This window comes from Macaca thibetana, chromosome 19 (genome assembly GCF_024542745.1).
Source record: "Macaca thibetana thibetana isolate TM-01 chromosome 19, ASM2454274v1, whole genome shotgun sequence".
Lineage (NCBI taxonomy): Eukaryota > Metazoa > Chordata > Mammalia > Primates > Cercopithecidae > Macaca > Macaca thibetana.
The window spans coordinates 53,907,735-53,915,223 of NC_065596.1; the positions used below are offsets into that span (position 1 = coordinate 53,907,735).

Genomic DNA, 7,489 nt, shown 5'->3' on the forward strand with positions numbered 1-7,489 from the left:
GGTTACTGTAGAAACCATTCTCCTGGCTGTCTCACCATCAGCGCCACCTCTCCGTGGGTCTGGAGTCTTGAGGAGCCAGGACTGGACTGGGATGTGAGGCTGGGTCTTCTGAGCTGTAGATGGGAGCAGGAAGATGTATCTCTACTCACGATCTCAGTGCAAGGCTCAGCTCTCTCCTGGCAACTTGCCCATCATCTGTTTCTGAGTTCTTCTGACATATAGGTACTTGTGCCTTTGATACTTATTTGCCTCTATTCAGTGATGAGCCATTTAACCACGCAGCCATCTCTGGACAATGAGACGGGAAGGCTGGGTCGGGGTCAGGGGGCAGGGGAGTGCTGGGAACTCAGGAGAGAGCAGAAGAAAAGCAGGGAGGAGGCCCTTTCATCCCTGAACCACAGCATCCTCCTGCCCAGAGCAGGAGTTTGTTCTGCTTTTTTTTTTTCTTAGCAATATTCACCTGATTGAGTCCTGACCTTTTCCTGCCAAGAAGAAAGCCACACTAGCGAAATTAAGGGAGAAATCTAATATTCATGAGGTGCTGATTACCCACAAATAGGATAGTGTCTTAAAGTAGATGGTGTCAGAATTGCAAAGGCTCTTGATAAATATGTATGTTTACGGGCCCAAACAGAAGTGGAATACAGTGTAGGTGCTGAATAATTCCTCATGAGGATGGAGACAGAGCCTGCCACAGCCCGTTCATCATCAGGTGCGGGGGTTAGGTGAGGTGTGATTATCTAGCATAATTACACGTGCCATGCAACATTCATGAAACCCAGCAGATATCTTTGTCTACGCAGGACAAGAAGGGGCTTCACTCTGAAGCACAGCAAACTTCCAAATTACTATTTAGCCTTTTGTACTTCAAGCTTGAGCCACTTTTCATAGGTGCTAAGTTAGGTATTCAGAGAGCCTGCTTAGGACTGGTTAGGTACCAGTTGAAATTCAAAGTTTCTCTCCCAAACAGCAGATGAACCAGATATTGTTGTTGTTGTTGTTGTTGTTTTAAGATACAATATCATAACTTTATTCAGGAGATAATCAAATACAATACAGGACTGACACTGACACACAGCTATGCATAAAAATTATATAAATCTGCTAGCTAGATTTTCCAGAGGAGGCCCAGTCATTATAAAAAATAAAGGGAAACCAGGAGGGTGCCTAAATGACTACAGTGTTTCGAGTAAGCATAAGCATTTCCACACTCCCTTGTAGTGAAGGCAGTCCCAGGTGAAGGTGGTCCTACTAGCAGGAAGATGAGGAGGCAGCAGCTGTGCAGAAGCCATGTTTCCTGGCCCTGCCAGAGCTCAACTATAGGCCTTGTTGAACTCCTGGAGAACCCACCGCTTGTTCTCCGTTGCCTGCCTGAGTACGGTGTACTCTTTCACCAGCCTGTCAAACTCCTCCCCAAGCACCTCATAGGAGTTCAGGACCTGTTTCCATGTCCTGCTCCTGTAGGTGAATGGCTCTCTCCAAACGGTCCCGAATCAGACGATGAACTTCCACTTTCTCAACAGTGTAAGTGTCAGACAAAATCTTTAGCTCCTCCATCCTCAGCTTAAGGATCATAGCACTGCACTTGACTTCCAGGTACTGGGCATTGATGCAGTCTAGCTCGGATTGAGTCTTTAGCCGGTGTTTCTGAAGAAGCCTCTGCAGCAAAGTGAGGCAGTGGAGAAGCACCTGGGAGTAAGTAGCACTCTTCTTCTCCAGCAGCAACATCTGCTCCTTCTGCTGGCTCTTGGCATCCTGGCATTGCTGCTGCTCACCCACTAGGACCTCTGCGAGTTTCCACACCTTTGTTGCCTTCACGGTTTCACTGTCAGCATCTGAACTGGGATTCTAGTAGCAGGGCAGAGTGAAACATTTCTTTTTGAGCTGCTCCTCTACTTCTTGCTGTAGCCGAGCCCTCATCCACATAAAATCCTCTGAGAGTGGCATGAGTTCCAGAAGGTCCGCTTTCTCCATCCCCAGCAGTGGAGGTATCTCCCTCTCCTGGCTAGGACCTAAGAGTCGCATCAGTTTGGTTACAAGTAGCTGCTGTTCAAGGGTCTCATGAAACTTTTTGTCCTCAGAAGTTACATTTGTGTCTTGTATCTTCACATAGTAGTCCGCAAGCAACTCTTGAATGACTCTATGTAAAATCTCAGACCTCAACCATGTTGTCTTAATGCAGTTGAACTTCCTTCCATGCCTGAGCCTGCTCCTTTGCCAGGGTGAGGCTTAAGCCACTCTCATCCACATGCTGTGAGAGATTCAGGAGAAGCTTGCTGAAGTATGGGTTCTGTAACAAGTCTTCTTTACTCAGGTTACAAGGAGAAAGTTGTTTGCTGCACACCTGTTGAAGTATTTCCATCCCTTCTCCAGGTGAGCAGAAATCCCCGGATGCCATTTGATTTTCTTGGGATTCTAATCTGCACACCCTGGGGCAGCTGAAGCTCTCAAGGCGGTGCGGAGAACCTCGGCTGGGGTGGGCTGGTCAGCAGCGTCTACACCCCAGAATCCGCCCGCGCCGGGGTTCCGGAACCTCTCGCTCCGGCCCGGTGCAGGGGCTGGGAGAAGCGAGGCCCGGAAAGACTAAGCTCCAGATATTGTTAATAAAACATTACAAGCTAGAAATCAGTTAGCACTCACACTTAGCTTGCATTTTGTTTTTCTTCCTTTTCAAGGTTCTTTGGAGGAGGCATCAAGAAAATACATTTGGACAAATCCTTCGTCTCAAATATTTTCCCCTCATGAAACCAAAGGCATTGCTCCCAAGTCATTTCCATTAATTAGACTTGCATCTTGTATGACTGAAGGAGAATCCAGTCCACAAACTCTGGGTTAATTTTCTCTTCTGACATCTGTGTGTAGTGTTTCTCTGAGGAGCTGAATTATCTGCTCTCCAGTGCTTTCCTCTCGGTGTTTTTTGGCCAGGAGCAAGGAGACAGGCACCTTGCATTCTGGGACCAGCAAGCAATTCTGAGAACTGGAGCTGCTTAGGTTCTTTCACTTCTGCTTCAAAGGAATATGTTGAGTTTGCAGAGAATGAAGGAGAGAAAGACTCCAAGTTCCAAGCGGGGACTTGGGGTAGTCTCTGAGCATCCCAGTGTACTTCCTCCCCACAGCCTCCTCACTGGGCTCCCAGCCACCAGTATTTGTCGCTTTAATCCCCCAACACAGAGCTACTAGATGGATTTCTCTTTCTTTCTCTTCTTTCTTTCTTTCTCTTTCTTTCTTTCTCTTTCTCTCTTTCTCCTTTCTTTTTTTCTGATGGACTTCTTTCTTTTTTCTTTCTTTCTTTTGATGGATTTCTTTCTTTCTCTTTCCTTCTTTATTTCTTCTTTCTTCCTTTCTGATGGACGTCTTTCTTTTTTCTTTTCTATTTCTTTTGATGGATTTCTCTTTCTCTTTCTGATGGATTTCTCTCTTTTTTCTTTTCTTTGTTTCCTTCTTTCAATGGATTTCTCTTTCTTTTTTTCTTTCTTTTCCAACTTCTTCCTTGCCTCCTTTCTCTCTCTCTCTCTCTCTCTCTCTCTGTCTCTCTCTCCCCCTCCCTTTCTTTCTTCTGTGTTTTTTGTTTTTGTTTTTGTTTTTGTTTTGAGACAGTCTTGCTTTGTCACCCAGGCTTGAGTGTAGTGGTGCAATCTTGGCTCACTGAAGTCTCAATCTCCTAGGCTCAAATAGTCCTCCAACTTCAGCCTCCCAAGTAGCTGAGACTATGTGCCAGCAATCTGGCTAATTAAAAAAAAAAAGTTTTTAGAGGTGGGGTCTTACTATGTTGCCGAGGCTGGTCTTGAACACCTAGCCTCAAGCAATCCTCCTCCCTTAGCCTCCTGAAGTGCTGTGATTATAGGCATGAGCCACCATGCTCAGCTGGATTTTTTCTTTTAATTGTAGTTTTATTATGTTCTTTTTGCTTAAAATAAACTTTTCTGGAGTAATTTCTGGACTCTGCAAGGTCCTTGTCCTATTTGTTATGGTGTTTGGGCAAGCCCTCAGTTTTCCTGTCCAGAGCAGGCCTAGGACCTTCACCTTCAGTGGCTTTCCTGGGATCCCCCACTACCCAGAAGTGCAGGGCTATTGCCTCTGCTCGTCCCCAGATCCCGACCCTCCATGGGCCTGCCAGGAGGGGAGGCACAACTTTACCTCTACCCTCATAGGGATTTTTGGCTGCACCTGTGAGTTACATTGACATAAAACAGATGAATGAGAGAAAAACATACACATTTATTTAACACAAGTTTTACATGACACAGGGGCCTTGTTAAGGAAATGAAGACCCAAAAAGGCAGTTAGAGTAAACACATAGTGAATTTGACAAAGGGTAGTGCATTATGAAAATGTGACAAGGCCACATTTGGGTTGTCACTGATGGACATTTGGGTTGATTCCAAGTCTTTGCTATTGTGAATAGTGCTGCAAGAAACATACGTGTGCATGTGTCTTTATAGCAGCATGATTTATAATCCTTTGGGTATATACCCAGTAATGGGATGGCTGGGTCAAATGGTATTTCTAGTTCTAGATTCTTGAGGTGTGGCACATATACACCATGGAATACTATGCAGCCATAAAAAAGGATGAGTTCGTGTCCTTTGTAGGGACATGGATGCAGCTGGAAACCATCATTCTCAGCAAACTATCACAAGAACAGAAAACCAAACACCGCATGTTCTCACTCATAGGTGGGAATTGAACAATGAGATCACTTGGACACAGGAAGGGGAACATCACACACCGGGGCCTATTGTCAGAGTGGGGAAGGGGGAGGGATAGCATTAGGAGATATACCTAATGTAAATGATGAGTTAATGGGTGCAGCACGCCAACATGGCACATGTATACATATGTAACAAACCTGCACGTTGTGCACATGTACACTAGAACTTAAAGTATAATAATAAAAAATAAATAAATAATAATTTTAAAAAGTAAAAAAAAAAAAAGAAAGAAAATGTGACAAGATAAAGGGGCTTGGGCTAACATGGTTAGTTGGGTGGAGAAGTGGCCAGGAAGATAAGGGTGAGTCTAACAAGGTTTGTGTGTGCAGATTTTTCTTGGTCTCAATTCCCCATCCTTGATGGTAGTGGGATTTTGCTTCTGGTACAGAGAGTACCTTCTTCACATGGGAATTATCTTTTGTTTTAAGAAACAGATCAGAATTGTCTTCTTGCATCTGCTGTTTTCTTATCTGTTTTTAACTCAAAATAGTCAATATTCTACAGCAGCAGATCTGGGGGCAATATGTTCTGAACTCCCTCATTTCTGAGTGTCAGTGTCTTCCAGTCACAGACCACCAGGAACACACCTGCAGTTGACCAGCTGGGTTTGTTACTTGATGTAACGAACATCAGTATGAGGAAGGATGCTCTCCACAAAACAATCATGGGGCATCTCAGGAAGAAGATATTGACGAAAACTCTGGAGTCTGGACTTTGGTTGGGTAATGTTGAGGAGGGTGTAAGAAGGTGATGTTTGCCATGGACTGGGTACTGACAGAAAGCAAGAACGACGTTATGGTTTGGTATCTTGATAAATGTTATTGACAGGGAGGGCAGACTAGAGTGAGGACAAGGTAATTGGTAAAGAAGCAGTAGTCACTCATTTTTACCAAAAGTGGTGGTTTTTAGGAGGGCTGCACAGTGATTTGTTTTTGTCTAGTGACCTCACCTGATGTTGGTGTTCTGTGAGATCAGGTATGTCTAGCATAAAGAACATGGTCTCGCTGTGAGTGTCAGACCAGTTTCCAGATGTCAGGGGCCCACGCCTTCCCTTAGGACTCTCCACTCTCAGCCTGATCCATGTCTACACCTTGTAGTGCCAACCCTGAGGCTCTTCCTGTTTATGTATTTATTGAGACAAGGTTGCTCTGTCACCCAGACTGGAGTGCAGTGGCATCATCATAGCCAGGTGTGGTGGTGCACATCTGTAAACCCAGGTATTTGGGAGACTGAGGCATGAGAATAGCTTGAGCCCAGAACCCGGAAGGCAGAGGTTGCAATCAGCCAACATTGCACCACTGCATTCCGGCCTCAGCAACAAAGTCAGACGTGTCAAAAAAAAAAAAAAGAGAGAAAGAAGGGGGGGGGGAAGGAAGAAAGGAAGAAAGAAAGGAAGAAAGAAGGAAAGAAAGAAAGAAAAGAAAGAAAGAAAGAAAGAAAGAAAGAAAGAAAGAAAGAAAGAAAGAAAGAAAGAAAGAAAAAGAAAGAAAGAAAGAAAGAAAAGAAAGAAAGAAAGAAAGAAAGAGAGAGAAAGAAAGAAAGAGAAAGAGAGAGAGAAAGAAAGAGAAAGAGAGAGAGAGAGAAAGAAAGAGAAAGAGAAGGAAGGAAGGGAGGGAGGGAGGGAAAATTTTTAAAAAGAAAATGGATGGGAAACACTTCAAAACTTTAAGGGCTATAGGAGTGAGGGCATCACTTTTCTGAATGGCACGTGACTGTTGGGAGGTGGCACAGTAAATACTGTCCCTCACTATGCTGTCATCACTGGGGTGAGGACTCTTCTCCATTCAGCCCTCCTGATTCACTTTCCACTCTTCACTCTGCTGGGGTGCCAGGAAGCTGACCTGTAAGGATTTCAACAATGGACCATTCCGCCCTCTGGCTTCTGGTTGGTGTTGGTTAATGGAAATATTAATAGGAGATTGCCGGAGGGGAGAAGAAGGGGTCAGGGTATTTACCACCAAGCTTCTTCCCTGCCTGTGTCCTATGGGGCAACTTCTCTCACAGCTCTCTCTCCAGGTTCTAATAAATACTCCCTCTCCTTTTCCTTGCTTTAATCCTGCACACATGCTTCAGACAGTCCCTTTGTTAAATTTTCCTTGAGAATGCCACTTGAGTGACATCTATTTCCAGTGTATTTCTAGCATGCATTCATGCTAAATTATACCATTAGATTTTCACGTTCACTCAAGAAATAGAAGCCACTGACCAAGATCACACAACCCGAAAGCAGTGACGCTGGGATTTTAGGCTCCTGGTTGATAGTTTCATATCAGTTTTTTGACCCTCTCATTCAGCGTGGGGCTAGTTTATCTAGCAGTCAGCTCAAGTGACTTCTTGTATTCTAGATGGGTGTTTTCCAAACTGTGGGGCCATGAAATTGATTTAGAGAGTCATGACCCAGTATTACAAGAAAACCAAATAGAAACTGTTAGAATGCATCCCACGTAGTAAAGGCAAGTATTGTTTGACTGAACTTTGGCTTCATCTGTATGTATGTGTGTGTGGTATCTGTATAGAGTTGCAGTGTAAAATCTATACCTTACTCCAGGCCACAGTCCAAAAGATTCTGAAAGCCTTTGTTCTTTTGGTTTTCTTGTTAGAGAAAGGGTTTTGCTCCAGGCTGGGGCAAGGGTCGTCCAGGCAGGAGTGCAGTGGTTCAATCACAGATCACTGCATCCTCGACCTTCTGGGCTCAGGTGATCCCCCCACCTCAGCCCTCATGGGTAGCTGGGACTAAAGGCATGTGCAACCATGCCCTGCTAATTTTCACAAAAAAA

The 7,489-nt window shown here is 44.6% G+C and overlaps 1 pseudogene across 1 annotated transcript; it reads right to left on the reverse strand.

Annotated features, from left to right (window-relative positions):
- Window positions 1-1,313: 1,313 nt before the first annotated feature.
- On the reverse strand, window positions 1,314-2,584 carry LOC126941729 (HAUS augmin-like complex subunit 4; annotated as a pseudogene). Its single transcript, XR_007721424.1, has one exon. The product of XR_007721424.1 is annotated as an HAUS augmin-like complex subunit 4 (transcript).
- Window positions 2,585-7,489: the final 4,905 nt, after the last annotated feature.